The sequence below is a fragment of the Pristiophorus japonicus genome, chromosome 11 (genome assembly GCF_044704955.1).
Source record: "Pristiophorus japonicus isolate sPriJap1 chromosome 11, sPriJap1.hap1, whole genome shotgun sequence".
Classification (NCBI taxonomy): domain Eukaryota; kingdom Metazoa; phylum Chordata; class Chondrichthyes; family Pristiophoridae; genus Pristiophorus; species Pristiophorus japonicus.
Window position 1 is genome coordinate 26,031,953 of NC_091987.1, and position 20,124 is coordinate 26,052,076.

Here is a 20,124-nt window from a genome sequence, read left to right on the forward strand (position 1 = left end):
CGAGACACGTAAAGGCGGTCGACTCTAGACCATCCAACTCCAGGCCTCACCCAAGTAAAGGCGCTGGAGTCGGGGTGGAGATTTCGCCAGACGTCCACCAAGTCGAAGGACCCGACCAGGTCCCTCAACTTCTCCATCGCCGTCATGCACTGCGGGGCACCGGAGCGGTCCCTCGCCTCGAGGGTGCAGTTAAAATCCCCCCCGAGGACAATGCAGTCGCCGACGTCGACGGAGCCAAGAAGAGCGGACACCTCTTCAAAGAAGCGCGTTTGCTGCGGGCCGGGATGAGGGGCGTACACGTTCACGAGATGGAGCGGCACGTCCCCCAGGCGAACCGTTACGTGCAGCAAGCGGCCTGGCACGGGCTCCTCGACCCCCAAGATCTCCGGCTGAAAATGCGGGCCCAGCAAGATGGCCACCCCACTAGAAATGGCGGTGAGGTGGCTCATGCGGACCTCTCCTTGCCATTCCAGGAGCCACGTGGCTTCGTCTCCCGGAACGGTGTGGGTTTCTTGCAGGAAGCACACCGCATATTTCCCCTCCCGCAGGAGCGAAAAATTGTCAAATCTACGGCGTGCCCCTCTGCCGCCGTTGATGTTGAGGCTGGCTATGGTTATCTTCATGGCAAAAGCATAGTGCAACCTCTACCTTAACCTATTGTGGGGGAGGGAGCGGAGTCTTTTGTTGAACTCCGCTCCCTCCGCAGCCCAGCGAGGAGTCCCTCGAGCTCGCGCAGCTCAAGGTGCTGCTCCTTTGTCAAGGGCCCGCCCGCGGCCAAGGTTTTAACGGCGGCGCGGACGGACCCCTTGATCAGCTCCGGCTCGGACCATTTTTCCAGGGCCAGTCGGGCTTGGTCGCGGCGACCCCGGCTCTGGGCCAAAAAGTCCCGGAGTTCCTTTGCAGGAACGAGGAGGGCCTCAGCGGCGGCCGCGAGCAGATCCACCGCCTCACTGGCGGTGGTCTCTAGGTCTTCACCCGCGTCCCCCACCGAGTCCCCGTCCTCCTCCGGGAGGTGGCCGCCAGCAGCCGGCCCATCGACCGCACAAGGTACGGCAAATGAACCGGCCGCTCCAACCGGCCCTGGCACTGCCCCGATCCCACCCCCAGGATCGTCGGCAGAGGAGTCCCCACTGGGCTCTTTTAAAAATGGTGCTGGGTTGGGAAATGACAGCGGAAGGGGTTCCCCCTCCGCCCCAGGAACCGGAGAACAAGGAGAGACCCGGCCATAGGAAATCCCCAGGCCCTCCAAGTGCTCCAGCTCCAAAGTAAGGGGCGAGGGTGGGTGTTCCTCCCCCTCCCCGCTGCCACCCCCCGGCCCAGCATCTACAGTTTCATTAAAATCAATATATTTTGTTTCTGCCGGGTCGAGCAACTCCCGGGGGAAGTTGGGTAATAGCTGGGCGGGCTCAGGTTCGGCCTTTTCGGCCTCGCCCGCCTCAGTCCCCGGGACGCCCGGCCCGGCGGCTACGCATTCCTCCGCGGTCCCCACGCCCCCCACGACAGGCAGATCTTCCACTCCATCCCCGGGAGGCAGAGGCTGGGCAGCCTCAACTGTCTCACCCTCCCCGGGGAAAGACTCCTCGCGCCTGCAGCGCAATTTGGGGGCGCTGGTGGGGGACGCGGGACACGCGGCGGGCACCGACTCCTCCGCGGAGGGATATTGTTCCCCCTCCGCGTCATTGGGGCGGTGCCTCTTTTTGTTCCTGGGGGCGCGCGGAGTCAGGGAGACCTCCATGTCTGCCGAGGCCTCCCGCTCCGCCCCCCCCTTTTCCTTTTCTTGCCCGCGCCCGGGCCCCTCTGTGGTGTTGTTCAAGGGCTCGGGCACGGGCTCGGGGCACCCCGCGCTCGCCGGTGACGGGGTTGGGCTGAGCGCGGTGGTCAAATTATCCGGCGCACCGAGGGGACCCGCCTCTTGATGTTTTGTCTTCTTCCGCGCCTTCTTTCCGGTCGGACGCTCTCCCTCCCCCCCGCCGGAGGCCCTGAAAACAAAGGCCTCCGACGATGCCCGTGCACCCATGGCTCCCGGCACACGGACGCAACTAGGGGGAGGGGTGGCGGCGGCGCCAGCCTTGGCCGCCTTCGATGGTTTGGCGGCCTTGGAGGCGGGGCAGTTCTTGCGAACATGCCCCACCTCCCTGCAGGCATGGCACCGCACGCCGTCCGACGTCCAGAAGACGCGGTAGGCAGTCCCCTCGTGCACCACATTAAAGTGCCCTTCTGTCATGTCCTCCCGCGCCAGCCGGACAAAGAGCTGGCAGCGGAAGGAGAACACGTGGCGCAGGCTGTTCTCCCTGAGGCCGAGCGGTATGGGGTTGATCCCTGACCTTACCTCCCCCAGTTGTTGTAGGTGAGGGAGGAGGAGCCCAGCGGGAACAAAGGGCGGGACGTTCGACACGATGACCCTCTGCGCGGTGGCCTCGAGAGGATCCACCGGCAGGAACGTCCCGCCCACCGTGAGCCCCTTTTCGAGGGCCAGGGACACCGCCCGCTCCGACCCCAGGAAGAAAACAGCCTTCCCAGACATCTTGGAGGCTGCGACAATGGCCGAGGGGCCGACTACCCCAGCCATCGCCCGCACGCACTCCTCGATGCTCATTGTGGGGTGAGTGTAGCTCTTGACCCCGTGTTTTTTGGTTATAAGTCTGAACGGTGGCAGGGCAGCGGGTGGCGCAGGAGGGGCCGTGGAAGCGGTTGCCACCTGCGCATACGTCCTTGCTGGCCCCGCCACCGGCGTGGATGGGGTCGCCATCACGGGGTCCCTTTAAGGGCTACACCCACCCCAAAGTCACAGGCCTTAATGGTCTTTAATGGCCTCGTATGTTAACTGAGCAGAGGAGCCCTTAACGAGGCACCTCTCCCCTCGTTGACAATTGGGGAGAGGCCTTGCTCCCTCTGCTCAGTTGTCTTAATTGTTTTTTTTTAAATTTGGAAGGAAAGGGTTCTCAGAGAGAGAGAGGAGAAACAGAGTAGCAGAGAAAGAGAGAGGGGGGTGGGAAGGGGGGGGCTGCGAGGGCAGGTCTCCCCTCGCAGCTGTGGGTGGGTGCACTCCCCAGATGGCAAAACACAAAAGTCTTTGGGGTGGTCTTCAGGTGGGGGGAGAAGATGTCTTCACCTGGGGTAGCTGGAGCCACCAGGCACTCCTAACGATCTTTAATTGGGTGATTGAGAAAAACAAACAATCTTCAGCCTGGTAGCTCCAGCTATCCCAGGCTAGGCAAATGTGGGGGGGGGTGGGGGGGGTTCTCCAATTGTGGGGGGGGGCCTAGTTGTAAGCAAGGCCCCCACACACACTACCACACACACACACACCCCCCGCGATGTTCCGGCCCTCAGTGGTCTTCTTTCCTCCCCCCACCGATACAACAAAGTCTGTTTGGGGAAATGCACCCACACCCACCTGTAGAATGTTGGGTCTCCCTCCTTCCACACTGGTTGGTTGTTGTGGTTTTTCCCCCTCTCTCCAACTCCTTGCAGGATGGTAAAGATGTTTAAAGTTTTCTGTTCTCCTCCTCTCCCTCTGGATAAAAGTTGAAGGTGAAGCCCCTTCCTTCCTTCTGTTCCTGGGCTGTTCTCAGGGCTCTCCAGGCCTTCCCAACAGGAGCTAAGGTTGGTAGCTGCTCCTCTCTCAGCAGCAGGGCTCCAATTTAATAGGCCACGCCTCCACTGCTCCAGCATTGGTGCATGAAACTCTTTTAGAGTCTACCTGCGAAAACATAAACATTAAACTGTGCCACCCGACCTGGGTGACACTCCAGACATTTACAAGGCCCATTTTTTTTTCCCCCCCTTTTTTGTGTTTTTTTTTTTTTGTTTTTTCTTTTTTTTTTTTTTTTTTTTTTTTTTTTGGGCACTAAAATCACAATTTTTCCCCAGTGCCCCCTATAAAAGGGAAGGGGACACTAAAAGCACCGGCAATTAAAACAAATTAACTTTAAAACGTAAAATCAAATTAAAATTTGGTTGCCGGGCGTGATGATGCACTCCAGTCCCTCCGGTGCCCACCTCTCGCGGAAGGCCGCGAGCGTACCGGTGGACACCGCGTGCTCCATCTCCAAGGACACCCTGGACCGGATGTAAGAGCGGAAGAGAGGCAGGCAGTCAGGTTGAACGACCCCCTCGACCGCCCGCTGCCTGGACCGGCTGATGGCACCCTTGGCCGTGCCCAGGAGCAGTCCTACGAGGAGGCCTTCGGACCTACCCGCTCCCCTCCGCACAGGGTGCCCAAAGATCAGGAGAGTGGGACTGAAGTGCAGCCAGAATTTCAGGAGCAGCCCCTTCAAATAATGGAACAGGGGCTGCAACCTTGTGCACTCTATAAAAACATGGAACACGGACTCCTCCAGACCGCAGAAATTGCAGGCGGCCTGGGAGTCCGTGAACCGGCTTAAAAATTTGTTGCACGGCACTGCTCCGTGCACCACCCTCCAGGCCAAGTCCCCGATGAATAGTGGGAGGACCCCTGCGTAGAGTGCCCTCCATCGGGGACCCCCGCCTCCTCCGGACGGCAAGATGGTGCGCCATGGCGTGTCCGGACGGCCGGCGAGGATGGCAAAGTTGAGGGTGTGCAGGAGCAGCCCGTACAGGAAACCCCTCCGCGCGGAACTGAAAGGCACGGAGGGGATTTCCCCGAGGCGGCTCAAGTTGTGAGGCGCCGGCCCCCGAGGGAGGTTCCGGGGTTTGGCGCCGATGAGGAATTCCGTCCGGACGGGGGTCAGTTCGGACGGGATCTCCCCACGTGCTTGAGCCTCCTCGATACACCTAACGGAGTCAGGGCCCAGAGCTGTTTTTAGCGACTCGATGGCATCGGCCGCGCGGCGGACGTTGGCAGAATTTAGGCGCCGCGCCAGCGTGACTGGCGCCATCCAGCCCGCTCCTCCGCCATCGAGCAGGTCCCTGACCCTGGTCACCTCACCAGCCACAGCCCACTCTTCCGACCGCCACATGAAGCCTCGGCCGTGGAGGTACGGATTCCCGAGCAGCGGCTCCTGCAGGACGGCCGCCACTCCAGCCGGCGGAGAGCTGCGCTTGGTGGAGACTTTGTTCCAGACCCTGATGAGTTCCCTGTAAAAGACAGGCAGCTCCCGGAGGGCGGTCCTGGCACCCCCCAAGTTCACAAACAGGAGCTGCGTGTCATAATTGAGGTCGAGCTGCTGGCGGAAGAAATACCTCGCCAGAGCACACCACCTGGGAGGGGGCTCGACGTAAAGGTATCTCTGCAGGGTCTGAAGACGGAAAGTCGCGAGCTGGGCGCTGACGCACACCAACGACTGACCGCCCTCCTCAAGCGGGAGACTCAAGACCGCGACAGAGACCCAGTGCTTCCTGTTGTTCCAGAAGAAGTCCACCAGCTTCTTCTGTATCTTGGCGACAAACGCAGGGGGAGGGGTCAAAGTGACCAGCCGGTACCACAGCATTGCGGCCACCAGCTGGTTTATGACTAGCGCTCGACCCCTGTAGGACAGCACTCGGAGCAGTCCTGTCCAGCGCCCTAGGCGAGCGGCGACCTTGGCCTCCAGCTCCTGCCAGTTCACCGGCCAGGCTTCCTCGTCGGGGCTAAGGTAGACTCCCAGATAGAGGAGATGGGTCGTGCTCCAGGCAAAAGGCCTGAGCTCCTCCGGCAGGGAGTCCACCCGCCACTGACCCACCAGGAGTCCGGAACATTTCTCCCAGTTGATCCTGGCGGAGGACGCGGCCGAGTAAATCTCCTGGCACTCACGCATCCTCCGCAGGTCAGCGGGATCCTCTACCGCGAGGAGCACGTCATCGGCGTAAGCCGAGAGGACGACCTCCACGCCCGGCCCTTGCAGAGCCAGTCCCGTCAACCTCGTCCGCAAGAGGCGCAGGAAAGGCTCCACGCAAACGGCGTATAACTGGCCGGACATGGGGCATCCCTGGCGCACCCCTCTCCTAAAGCGAAGGGGCGCCGTCAAGGACCCGTTAACCTTAATCAGACACTCCGCGGCGGCGTACAAAAGTCGGATCCGGGCGACGAAATGCGTCCCGAACCCGAAAGCGCGCAGAGTTCCGAGCAGATAGTCGTGATCCACCCTGTCGAACGCCTTCTCTTGGTCGAGGGATAGGAAGGCGACCGACAGACCAGCCTCCTGGGAGCAATGGATGAGGTCCCGGACCAGATGGATGTTGTCGTGGATCGTCCGGCCCGGGACCGTGTATGACTGGTCGGGGTGGATCATGTGGTCCAGCACGGCACCAAGGCGAGCAGACATCGCCCTGGCGAAAATTTTGTAGTCCGTGCTGAGGAGGGAGACCGGGCGCCAGTTCTTAAGGAGGCGGAGATCGCCCTTCTTAGGCAGCAGGACGATGACTGCCCTGCGCCAAGAGAGGGGCATCTCCCCGGTCGCCAGACTTTCCCCCAGGACCCGCGCGTAGTCGCTCCCCAGGACGTCCCAGAACGCCCTGTGGAACTCCACGGTCAGCCCGTCCAGCCCCGGGGATTTTCCCCTCGAGAGCCGGGCGAGGGCACCGGTCAGCTCCGCCAGGCTTAGCGGAGCTTCCAGATTTTCGGCGCCCTCCGGGCCGACCTTCGGCAGGTCCTCCCACAAAACTCTACGCGCTTCCTCGCTGGACGGATCCGGAGAGAACAGAGCCCCGTAATATTCACGGACCCTGTTGTTGACGCCCTCCGGATCCGAGACGAGAGAGCCGTCGTCGGCCAGCAGCGTCAAGAGCTGCTTACGGACACTCTGCCTTTTTTCCAGCGAGTAGAAGAAGGGGGAGCCGCGGTCCAGATCCCGCAGGAACCGGATCCGCGACCTCACGAACGCGCCTCGGGACCCGACGAGCTGCAGGTCCTTCAGCGCGGCCTTCTTCGCTTCGTACACCGTCCGCAGGGCCGGGTCCTGGACGACTTGACCGAGACGGGCTTCCAGGTCGAGCACCTCTTTTTCTAGGCGCCCGACTCTGGCCGCCCGCCTCTTGGTCGACCCCCTCGCGTACTCTTGACAGAAGACGCGGACGTGAGCCTTGCCCACGTCCCACCATAGCCTCAAGGAGGGGAAGCCCCCCTGCTTCCTTCTCCAGTCGGACCAGAATCGACGGAACGAGTCCTGGAACCGCACGTCCTCCAGCAGCCGGTTGTTAAAGTGCCAGTACGCGGACCCCGTTCTCGCGCGGAGTGAAGCGAGCTCCGCCCACACCAGGTGGTGGTCCGAACACGGCACCGGCCGCATGGAGGCCGCCGGGACGCAGGAAACGTACGCCCGAGACACGTAAAGGCGGTCGACTCTAGACCATCCAACTCCAGGCCTCACCCAAGTAAAGGCGCTGGAGTCGGGGTGGAGATTTCGCCAGACGTCCACCAAGTCGAAGGACCCGACCAGGTCCCTCAACTTCTCCATCGCCGTCATGCACTGCGGGGCACCGGAGCGGTCCCTCGCCTCGAGGGTGCAGTTAAAATCCCCCCCGAGGACAATGCAGTCGCCGACGTCGACGGAGCCAAGAAGAGCGGACACCTCTTCAAAGAAGCGCGTTTGCTGCGGGCCGGGATGAGGGGCGTACACGTTCACGAGATGGAGCGGCACGTCCCCCAGGCGAACCGTTACGTGCAGCAAGCGGCCTGGCACGGGCTCCTCGACCCCCAAGATCTCCGGCTGAAAATGCGGGCCCAGCAAGATGGCCACCCCACTAGAAATGGCGGTGAGGTGGCTCATGCGGACCTCTCCTTGCCATTCCAGGAGCCACGTGGCTTCGTCTCCCGGAACGGTGTGGGTTTCTTGCAGGAAGCACACCGCATATTTCCCCTCCCGCAGGAGCGAAAAATTGTCAAATCTACGGCGTGCCCCTCTGCCGCCGTTGATGTTGAGGCTGGCTATGGTTATCTTCATGGCAAAAGCATAGTGCAACCTCTACCTTAACCTATTGTGGGGGAGGGAGCGGAGTCTTTTGTTGAACTCCGCTCCCTCCGCAGCCCAGCGAGGAGTCCCTCGAGCTCGCGCAGCTCAAGGTGCTGCTCCTTTGTCAAGGGCCCGCCCGCGGCCAAGGTTTTAACGGCGGCGCGGACGGACCCCTTGATCAGCTCCGGCTCGGACCATTTTTCCAGGGCCAGTCGGGCTTGGTCGCGGCGACCCCGGCTCTGGGCCAAAAAGTCCCGGAGTTCCTTTGCAGGAACGAGGAGGGCCTCAGCGGCGGCCGCGAGCAGATCCACCGCCTCACTGGCGGTGGTCTCTAGGTCTTCACCCGCGTCCCCCACCGAGTCCCCGTCCTCCTCCGGGAGGTGGCCGCCAGCAGCCGGCCCATCGACCGCACAAGGTACGGCAAATGAACCGGCCGCTCCAACCGGCCCTGGCACTGCCCCGATCCCACCCCCAGGATCGTCGGCAGAGGAGTCCCCACTGGGCTCTTTTAAAAATGGTGCTGGGTTGGGAAATGACAGCGGAAGGGGTTCCCCCTCCGCCCCAGGAACCGGAGAACAAGGAGAGACCCGGCCATAGGAAATCCCCAGGCCCTCCAAGTGCTCCAGCTCCAAAGTAAGGGGCGAGGGTGGGTGTTCCTCCCCCTCCCCGCTGCCACCCCCCGGCCCAGCATCTACAGTTTCATTAAAATCAATATATTTTGTTTCTGCCGGGTCGAGCAACTCCCGGGGGAAGTTGGGTAATAGCTGGGCGGGCTCAGGTTCGGCCTTTTCGGCCTCGCCCGCCTCAGTCCCCGGGACGCCCGGCCCGGCGGCTACGCATTCCTCCGCGGTCCCCACGCCCCCCACGACAGGCAGATCTTCCACTCCATCCCCGGGAGGCAGAGGCTGGGCAGCCTCAACTGTCTCACCCTCCCCGGGGAAAGACTCCTCGCGCCTGCAGCGCAATTTGGGGGCGCTGGTGGGGGACGCGGGACACGCGGCGGGCACCGACTCCTCCGCGGAGGGATATTGTTCCCCCTCCGCGTCATTGGGGCGGTGCCTCTTTTTGTTCCTGGGGGCGCGCGGAGTCAGGGAGACCTCCATGTCTGCCGAGGCCTCCCGCTCCGCCCCCCCCTTTTCCTTTTCTTGCCCGCGCCCGGGCCCCTCTGTGGTGTTGTTCAAGGGCTCGGGCACGGGCTCGGGGCACCCCGCGCTCGCCGGTGACGGGGTTGGGCTGAGCGCGGTGGTCAAATTATCCGGCGCACCGAGGGGACCCGCCTCTTGATGTTTTGTCTTCTTCCGCGCCTTCTTTCCGGTCGGACGCTCTCCCTCCCCCCCGCCGGAGGCCCTGAAAACAAAGGCCTCCGACGATGCCCGTGCACCCATGGCTCCCGGCACACGGACGCAACTAGGGGGAGGGGTGGCGGCGGCGCCAGCCTTGGCCGCCTTCGATGGTTTGGCGGCCTTGGAGGCGGGGCAGTTCTTGCGAACATGCCCCACCTCCCTGCAGGCATGGCACCGCACGCCGTCCGACGTCCAGAAGACGCGGTAGGCAGTCCCCTCGTGCACCACATTAAAGTGCCCTTCTGTCATGTCCTCCCGCGCCAGCCGGACAAAGAGCTGGCAGCGGAAGGAGAACACGTGGCGCAGGCTGTTCTCCCTGAGGCCGAGCGGTATGGGGTTGATCCCTGACCTTACCTCCCCCAGTTGTTGTAGGTGAGGGAGGAGGAGCCCAGCGGGAACAAAGGGCGGGACGTTCGACACGATGACCCTCTGCGCGGTGGCCTCGAGAGGATCCACCGGCAGGAACGTCCCGCCCACCGTGAGCCCCTTTTCGAGGGCCAGGGACACCGCCCGCTCCGACCCCAGGAAGAAAACAGCCTTCCCAGACATCTTGGAGGCTGCGACAATGGCCGAGGGGCCGACTACCCCAGCCATCGCCCGCACGCACTCCTCGATGCTCATTGTGGGGTGAGTGTAGCTCTTGACCCCGTGTTTTTTGGTTATAAGTCTGAACGGTGGCAGGGCAGCGGGTGGCGCAGGAGGGGCCGTGGAAGCGGTTGCCACCTGCGCATACGTCCTTGCTGGCCCCGCCACCGGCGTGGATGGGGTCGCCATCACGGGGTCCCTTTAAGGGCTACACCCACCCCAAAGTCACAGGCCTTAATGGTCTTTAATGGCCTCGTATGTTAACTGAGCAGAGGAGCCCTTAACGAGGCACCTCTCCCCTCGTTGACAATTGGGGAGAGGCCTTGCTCCCTCTGCTCAGTTGTCTTAATTGTTTTTTTTTTTTAAATTTGGAAGGAAAGGGTTCTCAGAGAGAGAGAGGAGAAACAGAGTAGCAGAGAAAGAGAGAGGGGGGTGGGAAGGGGGGGGCTGCGAGGGCAGGTCTCCCCTCGCAGCTGTGGGTGGGTGCACTCCCCAGATGGCAAAACACAAAAGTCTTTGGGGTGGTCTTCAGGTGGGGGGAGAAGATGTCTTCACCTGGGGTAGCTGGAGCCACCAGGCACTCCTAACGATCTTTAATTGGGTGATTGAGAAAAACAAACAATCTTCAGCCTGGTAGCTCCAGCTATCCCAGGCTAGGCAAATGTGGGGGGGGGTGGGGGGGGTTCTCCAATTGTGGGGGGGGGCCTAGTTGTAAGCAAGGCCCCCACACACACTACCACACACACACACACCCCCCGCGATGTTCCGGCCCTCAGTGGTCTTCTTTCCTCCCCCCACCGATACAACAAAGTCTGTTTGGGGAAATGCACCCACACCCACCTGTAGAATGTTGGGTCTCCCTCCTTCCACACTGGTTGGTTGTTGTGGTTTTTCCCCCTCTCTCCAACTCCTTGCAGGATGGTAAAGATGTTTAAAGTTTTCTGTTCTCCTCCTCTCCCTCTGGATAAAAGTTGAAGGTGAAGCCCCTTCCTTCCTTCTGTTCCTGGGCTGTTCTCAGGGCTCTCCAGGCCTTCCCAACAGGAGCTAAGGTTGGTAGCTGCTCCTCTCTCAGCAGCAGGGCTCCAATTTAATAGGCCACGCCTCCACTGCTCCAGCATTGGTGCATGAATCCCAAAAAGTTAGTTTGCAGGTGCAGCAGGTAATCAGGAAGGTGAATAGAATGTTGGCCTTCATTGCGAGAGGGATGTAGTACAAAAGCAGGGAGGTCCTGCTGCAACTGTATAGGGTATTGGTGAGGCAGCACCTGGAGTACTGCATGCAGTTTTGGTCACCTTACTTAAGGAAGGATATACTAAGTTTTGAGGGGGTACAGAGACGATTCACTAGGCTGATTCCGGAGATGAGGGGGTTACCTTATGATGATAGATTGAGTAGACTGGGTCTTTACTCGTTGGAGTTCAGAAGGATGAGGGTTGATCTTATAGAAACATTTAAAATAATGAAAGGGATAGACAAGATAGAGGCCGAGAGGTTGTTTCCACTGGTCGGGGAGACTAGAACTAGGGGGCACGGCCTCAAAATACGGGGGAGCCAATTTAAAACCGAGTTGAGAAGGAATTTCTTCTCCCAGACAGTTGTGAATCTGTGGAATTCTCTGCCCAAGGAAGCAGTTGAGGCTAGCTCATTGAATGTATTCAAGTCACAGATAGATAAATTTTTAACCAATAAGGGCATTAAGGGTTACGGGGAGCAGGCGGGTAAGTGGAGCTGAGTCCACGGCCAGATCAGCCATGATCTTGTTGAATGGCGGAGCAGGCTCGAGGGGCTAGATGGCCTACTCCTGTTCCTAATTCTTATGTTCTTATGACCCACGTGCCTCCAGCGGCACTTTGAAAGAGCTATCCAATTAGCCCTTTTCCCATAGCCCTTCGAATGTGTATCAATTCCCTTTTGAATGTTATTATTTGATCTGATTCCTCCTCCCTTTTGGGCAGTGCATTACAAACCACGATAAATACATGCATTAAAAAACTCATCATATCCATATCTGCTCCTTAAATCTGTGCCCACTGGTTACTGATGGTAAGGGACATAAGAATTTAAGAAATAGAAGCAGGCGGCGGCTATACAGCCTCTCGAACCTGCGCCGCCATTTAATAAGGTCCTACCACTTATCCTGAGACTGTGCCCGCTACTTCTACACACTCCAACCAGGGGAAGCATCCTTTCACATCTACCATGTCAATACCTTTCAAAATCTTCTATGTTTAATGAAATCCCCTCTCATTCTTCGAAACTCCTCAGAGTATCGGCCTAGTCTACACAATCACTGCCTCTGGAAACAGTTCTGCTTATTTACACTGACCAAACTCTTCCTAATTTTTAGCACCTCAATCAAATCATAAGTATATAATAACATAAGGAATACGAGCAGGATTAGGCTATTCGGAGCCTCGAGCCTGCTCCGCCATTCAATAAAATCATGGCTACTCTTCTACCTGAACTCCACTTTCCTGCGCTATTCCATATCACTTGATTCTCTTAATATGCAAAATTCTATCTATCTCTGTCTTGAATATACTCAAAGACTGAGCCTCCACAATCCTCTCAGCTCGGGAACTACAAAGATTCACCAACCTCTGTGTGAAGAGGTTTCTCCTCATTTATGTTCTAAGTGGCCGACCCCTTATCCTGAGACTGAGACACCTGGTTCTAAATTCCCAACCAAGTGGAAACATCCTCACTGCATTTACCATAAGTCCTTTAAAAGTTATGTATGTTTCAATGAGATCACCTCTTTTTCTTCTAATCTCGAGAGAATATATTTCCACACTACACAATCTCTCGTGAAAGGAAAATTCCCCATCGCAGCAATCAGTCTGGTGAATCTTCGTTACACACCCTCAACAGCAAATATATCCTTCCCTATGTAAGGAGAACAAGGCTGTGCATAACACTCTCCCCTTATTCTTCTCTGATCTGAGGTGATGAATGACAACTTCTGAAGTCTCTCTGCAGAAGTGAAGATCCTTCTCCCTGGTACCATTCTAATAAATCTCCTTTGCATCCTCTCTAAGGGCTTGATATCCATCCGTATGCTGGGACCTAAATAGTGATTTATAAATGTTTAGCCAATCTTCCTTGCTGTAGTACTCTTATGCCTTTGTTTATGAATTTACGGATCCCAATTTCTTTGTTAACTTCTTACGCCCTGAGGTGTCACTGTTCCTGCCCCTGTCAATTTTGCGCCTTTAAGTTCCCATTGTCCGGTGGCAGCACTACATTGCAATTCCTTGCCTGCTTCCTGCCAACAGGTGGCAGTACTAGAGCATTTATATAGCTCCTTCTCCCGCACTCGAACTTCCAGAATCGATTAAAGCGATTTACGTATTTTGGAGTGTAGTCACTGTTGTAATGTAACAAACGCAAAAGCGAAATTACTCACAGGAGGATCCCACAAAGGCAGATTATTAAAATGATAAGTTATTCTGTTTTAATAATGCTGGTTGCGCACTAATTATTGGCAAAGGGCATTAGCCAGATCTTTGCTACTCTTCTTCTGATAGCGGCAACAGTTTAATGTCTCATCTAAAAGACGGCACCCCCGACATTAAAAAAATCCCTCAATACTTCACATCCACTAGTGCAGCAATAATTCAGTACTGCCCCTCCTACAGTGAAGCACACCATATTTCTTTCTTACTTTCTTTCCTTCTTTCTCTCTTTCCTTCTTTATTTCTTGTATCTCTCATTCGCTCATTCTTTCATTGTACACAGTCGACAATGCCCATCTTTACGGACCTCCTCGTCTTCCCGACTCTTTCCCAGCCGTGAACTCACAGAATATCCGGCAGACTCCCGCCGCTGTCCCCAGATTTCCCGGGAAGGGGGTGGAACTGAAGTGCGATGTGAAGGGCCCCAGTAAGCCTGACATGTTGTGGTACAGGCAGGACCCAGCAGTCGAGATTTTACTCCCCAACTACGCAAAGTGTGACTGCAGAGTGGATGGTGGATCGTTTTACCGCCGAGTGACCAAATAGCAACTAGTTCAACATGAAGTCCTCCGGCCTGCGGGCGGATCAGTCGGCCGTGTATTACTGCGCCTGGAGCCTGCGCAGTGACTCAGGGAGATGGAGGGGCTCGACACAAACCCCAAAGGCGGCAGGAAATACCTGTGGATGCTGCACCAGCGCACTGCCGAGTCCTGTTGGGTTTATGATGGCGAGTAAACATGCTTTTGAGAAGAGGAAGAGATGGGTTAGAATAAACCGAGAGGTTAGCTACAGTGGCACTGGAGAAGGTGCAAATACAGATTAACAAGGATGACACCAGAATTGAAATGCTCAAACTTGTCAGTATAAAAATTAGATTTACATAAGACTCCAGAGAAGGTGCACAGAATGGTTAAATTAAATGTGGTGAAGAACGATAGAACGAAAGAAAGATAGAACAATATCGTGTATTCTTGGTTTAATGTTGCAGAGCGAACTTGTTTTTGACAAGAAATGGATTTGAATAATAGTGAGATATTAGATGTAGAGGGTGTGGAGAAGGTGCATAGAAGGTTTCACGAACATGACCCCAGATCTGACAGGTTGTAAATATCAGGATAGTAAACAGACTTGTGTTTTTGTATACCAACACTCTGTTTTCTTTCTTCACAGGGACAGCAGAGGGCGCGTGGTGACCATGAAAGACACCGTCGAGTGTAAAATGGTTTGTTGCGAACACAGGATGAGGAGGAGGCCCATTCAGCCCCTCGAGCCTGTTACACAGGAACAGGAGGAGGCCCATTCAGCCCCTCGAGCCTCTTACACAGGAACAGGAGGAGGCCCATTCAGCCCCTCGAGCCTGTTACACAGGAACAGGAGGAGGCCCATTCAGTCTGCTCGAGCCTGTTACACATGATGAGGAGGAGACCCATTCAGCCCCTCGAGCCTGTTACACAGGAACAGGAGGAGGCCCATTCAGTCTGCTCGAGCCTGTTACACAGGAACAGGGAGAGGCTCATTCAGCCCCTCGACCTTGTTACACAGGAACAGGAGGAGGCCCATTCAGTCTGTTCGAGCCTGTTACACAGGATGAGGAGGAGATCCATTCAGCCCCTCGAGCCTGTTACACAGGAAGAGGAGGCGGTCATTCAGTCCCGCGATTCTTTCAGACAGGAAAAGGAGGAGGCCATTCAATTTCTGGAACCTGTTACAGCGGAATAGTAGGATGTTATTTAAAAGAAAAGAAAGAAAGAAAGAAAGAAGAAAGTATTATTGGGGCAAATAGACTGGATACTTTTTTTTTAATCACAAAATGAAGTAAATAAATTAAATTAATTAAAGGCGGGATGGATATATAGGTAATAAAATTATTACTATTTCGGTTGAGCTATTGAGTGACCTCTTCCACGTCAGTTCCTGCGAATTACGGAGGGAGCTCCAATAAAACAATGCGCTCCCAAATACCTACAGGTGCTCCCTGGATTGGAATATTATGCTGCCTTTGGCGAATTAGTTAAACACATAAATGTCCCATAATGCATGTGTATGTTGAGTATCCTAGCAGGAGGCCGCTCAGCCCCATCAAGCATGTTCCATCACCCAATTAGATCATGGCAGACCAATGCCTTAACACCATTTATTTGCCTTGGTCTTGTAACACATAATCCCCTTAACCCGCAACAATCCTATCTCTCGCAGTTTAGAAAATTTAATTGACCCCCAGCCTTAACAGCTTTTTGGCGGAGTGAGTCCAGATTTCAACCACACTTTGTGTGAAGAAATGCATCCTGACAGCACCGCTGAACGGCCTGGCTCTAGTATGAAGTTTATCAGCCAATCAGAACGGGAGGGGAGGGGTCACCAATCAGAGAGGGAGGGGCCTGCATCACTTCCTCACTTCCTTATGCCCATCATATTTTCCGCAATGATTTGAAAGAGGCGAGTTGGATCCTCAAATGACAACGCTCTTGTTTTCTCTGATTTTATTGTTTAAAGTAAATATTACAGTAAAAGATGCATCTGTTGCTGAGTCTCATTATCTTATTTCACTGTAAGTGATTATTTCACTCAATAATCGTTGTGAATAATCTTCTTGTTCATTTTTTCTTTCCTTCCTTCATTCTTTCATTCTTCCTTGCCTTCTGTCTTTCCCGCTTACTTTCTTTTTTCTGTCTTTCCCTTCTTTCTTGACTGCTTTCTTTCCTTCATTACTTCATTCTTTCTACACAGCCCAGCATGCCCGTGCTTACTGACCTTCTCCTCTCCCCGTCTCTTTCTCATACGTGGACTCAGAGAGGATCAGCCAGACTCTGGCTGCTGTCTCCAAACTTCCTGGGGAGGGAGTGGAACTGAAGTGCGTCGTGGAGGGAGCTAGTAGCGGTTCCATGTTGTGGTACCGGCAAGACATGGGGAAGAAGCCGCAGTTGATGTTTTACTCCTCAGCTGGAGAAAGCGTGATAGCAGAGAGGACGGTGGACGGTTTTACCGCCGAGCGACCAAATGGCAATGAGTTGAAGCTGAAGTCCTCCCACCTGCGGGTTGATCAGTCGGCCGTGTATTACTGCGCCTGAAGTCTGCACAGTGACTCAGGGAGATGGAGGGGCTCGACACATACCTCAACGGCAGCAGGAAACACCTGTGGATGGTGAACCAGCGTGGTGCCGAGTCCTGGTGGGTTTATTTTGCAGAGGGAACGTGTTTTGACTAGAAAAAGGGACGGGTTACAATAAAAATAAGAAATTAGATTTTGGAAAGGCGCCGGAGAAAATGTAAAGCATGATTAAGTTAGGTATAGTGAAGAACGATAGAACAAAAGCAAGATAGTTAGAAATAAAGAGAGGGAAAGCATGACAGGTTACAAAGAAGATTTAAAGAAAGAAAGATAGAAAGAAAGAGTGATACATTGAAAGAAAGAAGGCATAGAAGAAAGGAGAATAGAAAGAATGAATTTTAGAATCATAAAATCATAAAAATGTACAGTATGGAAGGAGATCATTTCGGCCCGTCGTGTCCGCGTCAGCCAGCCAACAGCTCTCCAGCCTAATCCCAATTTCCGGCTCATGGTCCATAGCCCTGTAGGTTACGGCACTTTAAGTGTGCATCCAAGTATGTTTTAAATATGGTGAGGGTTGCTGCCTCTATCACTCTTTCAGGCAGTGAGTTGCAGACTCATACCACCCTCTGGGTTAAGAAATCTCCCCTTTATCACTTCAAAACCTCCCACCAATTACTTTAAATTGTTGTCCCCTGGTTGTTGACCCCTCTGCGAAGGAAAGCAGGTCCTTCCTATCCATACTATCTAGACGCCTGCTAATGTTATACACCTCAATGTCTCCGGTTAGCCACCTCTGTTCCAAAGAAAACAGACCCAACATCTCCAATCTTTCCTCATAGCCAAAATTCTTCAGTCCAGGAACATCCTCGTAAATCTCCTCTGCACCCTTTCCAGTGAAATCACATCTTTCCTGTAATGTGGTGACCAGAATTGCACGCAGTGCTCCAGCTGCGGCCTAACCAGTGTTTGATACAGTTCACGCATAACCCCCTTGCCCTTGTATTCCATGCCTCGACTAATAAAGGCAAGTATTCCATATGCCTTCTTAACCACCTTATCTAACTGGCCTGCTACCTTCAGGGATCTGTGGACCTGCACTCCAAGGTCCCTTTTCTCTGCTACACTTATCAGTGTCCTACCATTTAATGTGCATTCCCTTGCCTTGTTAGACCTCCCCAAATGCATTACCTCACACTTCTCCGGATTGAATTCCATTTGCCTCTGTTCTGCCCACCTGACCAGTACATTGATATCTTACTGCAGTTCGCAGTTTTCTTCTTCATTATCAACCACACAGCCTCTTTTAGAGTCATCAGCAAAGGAATGATGGAAGGACAGAATGTAATAAAGAAAGCAAGGAAGAAGTAAAGAGGAAATAAAGGGACAACGATTGGAAGAACAATGTAACAATCAAAGAAAGAATGGATAGAAAGAAAAAGCAGCTGAAAAGACTGTCGGGACTTTGTACACGGTCACTATGACTCCTCTCGCGACAGAGACAATAGAGGGCGCTGTAGGACGATGAAACACAGTGGTTGTAATATGGTTTATCATGGAGCAGGAGACCATTCAGTCCCCTAGAGCCTGTTACACAGGGACAGGAGGACGCCATTATGCTCTCTTGAGCGAGTTACACAGGAAGAGGAGGAGGCCATTCAGTCCCTCGAGCCTGTTACTTAGGAACAGGAAAAGTCCATTCAGTCGCCTTGGGATGATATGCACTGGGATAGGCGGAGGCCATTGAGGCCCTCGAGCCTGTTACATACCTTATATCTGTGCCCTCTGGTTAACGGCCCTCCTGCCAATGGATATAGTTTCTACACGTCGTCTATTAAAACTCATCTTAATTTTGAACAGCTCCATTAATTTTCTCCTTGATCTTCTGTGCTGTATCATTCTGTGAATTTGCTTCAAAAGCCAATGAAAGGGATGGGAGATGGTTTTTGCACGAAGTGACAATTGCAACCCGACGTTTTGAATTTAATCAGATCCAGCAGAGAAACTGCCTTTAAACGTGGAATTCAGCCGCCCCCGTTCTCACAGCCAGGCAGTGCCGACTGAATTGATCATGTTTCATGAAACTCATTATCTAACGTTGATGGTGACACTGATCCCACGTGAGTCAAATTTACAACTTATACCGAGCTCTTTGTAGAATAGTGCCTTGTAATATCAGCTGTGGTTCAGCTGGTAGAATTCTTGCCTCTGAGTCAGAGATTTTGGATTCGAATCTTACTCCTGAAACTTGAAGCCAACATTCCACACTAACACTCCCCAGACCAGCGCTGAGGGAGCGCTGCACTTTCGGAAGTGTCATCTTTCCGATAATGCGTGAAACCGAGCTGCCCTCTCAGGCGGAGGTAAATTATCACAGGACACGATTGGAAGAAGAGCAGGGAAGTTCCCGCCGGTGTCCTGGGCCAACATCCTACAGAAAATACAACAAATACTCAGGCGTACGCATCATTTATTTCAATAGAATATGTGGGAGCTTACGGGGGTCAATTTTGCCATCTCCTCTCCTACATTGCAACAATGTTTACACTTTAATCCGTACTTCCTTGGTTGTAATGAACGTCGGGTCTTTCTGAGGTCGTGAATGCTGCATTATGATTCGAAGTTTACTTCTCTATATATAGTCCCTGCTCTAATCAATTATTGACAGCAATTAGAATCTAATCGGTGTTCCATTCGACAGGAATACTCGCCTCGTACGTGGAGCAGTCGCCTTCTGTCGTATTGATGGGAGGAGGAGAGCAGACCACACTCCGATGCACGCTGACCAATACTGACTATAACTATATGTACTCGTACAGATAACAACCAACCGGGCACTGGAAGCTCTTTTCTCTTCTGCTGGAGAGGGTGATGTTCAGGAGTACACGACCGAGTCCTTTAAGGCCGAAAGAAGCAGAAGCACGCTGTTTACTCTGCAGCTGAGTGCCGCCTCTCCGTCTCACACCGCTGTCTATTAATGTGCCTGCAGTACCGCAAGCGTTTGAGACCAAGGCGCTACAAAAGCCTGCCCGGATTAATGTGAGTTCTGTGCATAATATGCGCCACCAGGTGGCAGCACTGGATTGTATTTCAGTGCAGGTTTTCTGCCACCATGTCATAGAATCATACAATGAAACAGCACGGAAGGAGATCATTCTTTCCAATTAGTTCTATTCCCCTCCTCTTATCCCATAGCCCAGAACACGTCCCCCTTTCAGTGTGTATTAAGTTCCCTTTTGAATGTTATTATTTCCTCCTCCTTTCGGGAAGTGCATTGCAAACCACAATAAATAAATGCATTCAAACAATCTCCATACCACTATCTGTTCATTAAATCTATGTGCTCTGGATACTGACCTTTAAAAACTTAAGAACATAAGGAATAGGAGCAGGAGCAGTCCATACGGTCCTTACCATGATACTATACCCCCTCAGTACTAGACTCTCTAACCAGTGGAAACATCCTCTCAGCATCTACCCTGCCTGTCCCCATCACATTCTTACATGTTTCAATAGCACCTCGTTTTCTTCTAAACTGCGGAGAATAAAGTCTCATTCTACTCAATTTCTGCCATTGGAAACAGTTCCTCCTTATTTACATTAACAAAACACTTCAAGATTTTGAACACCTCAATCCAATCATAACTACATAAAAACATAAGAAATAGGAGCAGGATTGGGCCATTCGCCCATTCGAGCCTGCTCCGTCATTCAATAAGATCATGAGTGATCTTCTACATCAAATACACTTTCCTGCACTATCCCCATATCACTTGATTCCCTCAATATGCAAAAATCTGTCGATCTATTTCTTGAATATACTGAACGACTGAACCTCC

The 20,124-nt window shown here is 54.0% G+C and overlaps 1 long non-coding RNA gene across 1 annotated transcript in view; it reads left to right on the forward strand.

The window, feature by feature from the left end:
• Positions 1-15,569, forward strand: part of LOC139275985 (uncharacterized) — a 42,671-nt gene extending 27,102 nt beyond the window's left edge. Inside the window, exon 4 of the long non-coding RNA XR_011595800.1 lies at positions 14,407-15,569. This is a non-coding gene — a long non-coding RNA (uncharacterized lncRNA). The remainder of the gene's footprint in view (positions 1-14,406) is intronic.
• Positions 15,570-20,124: the final 4,555 nt, after the last annotated feature.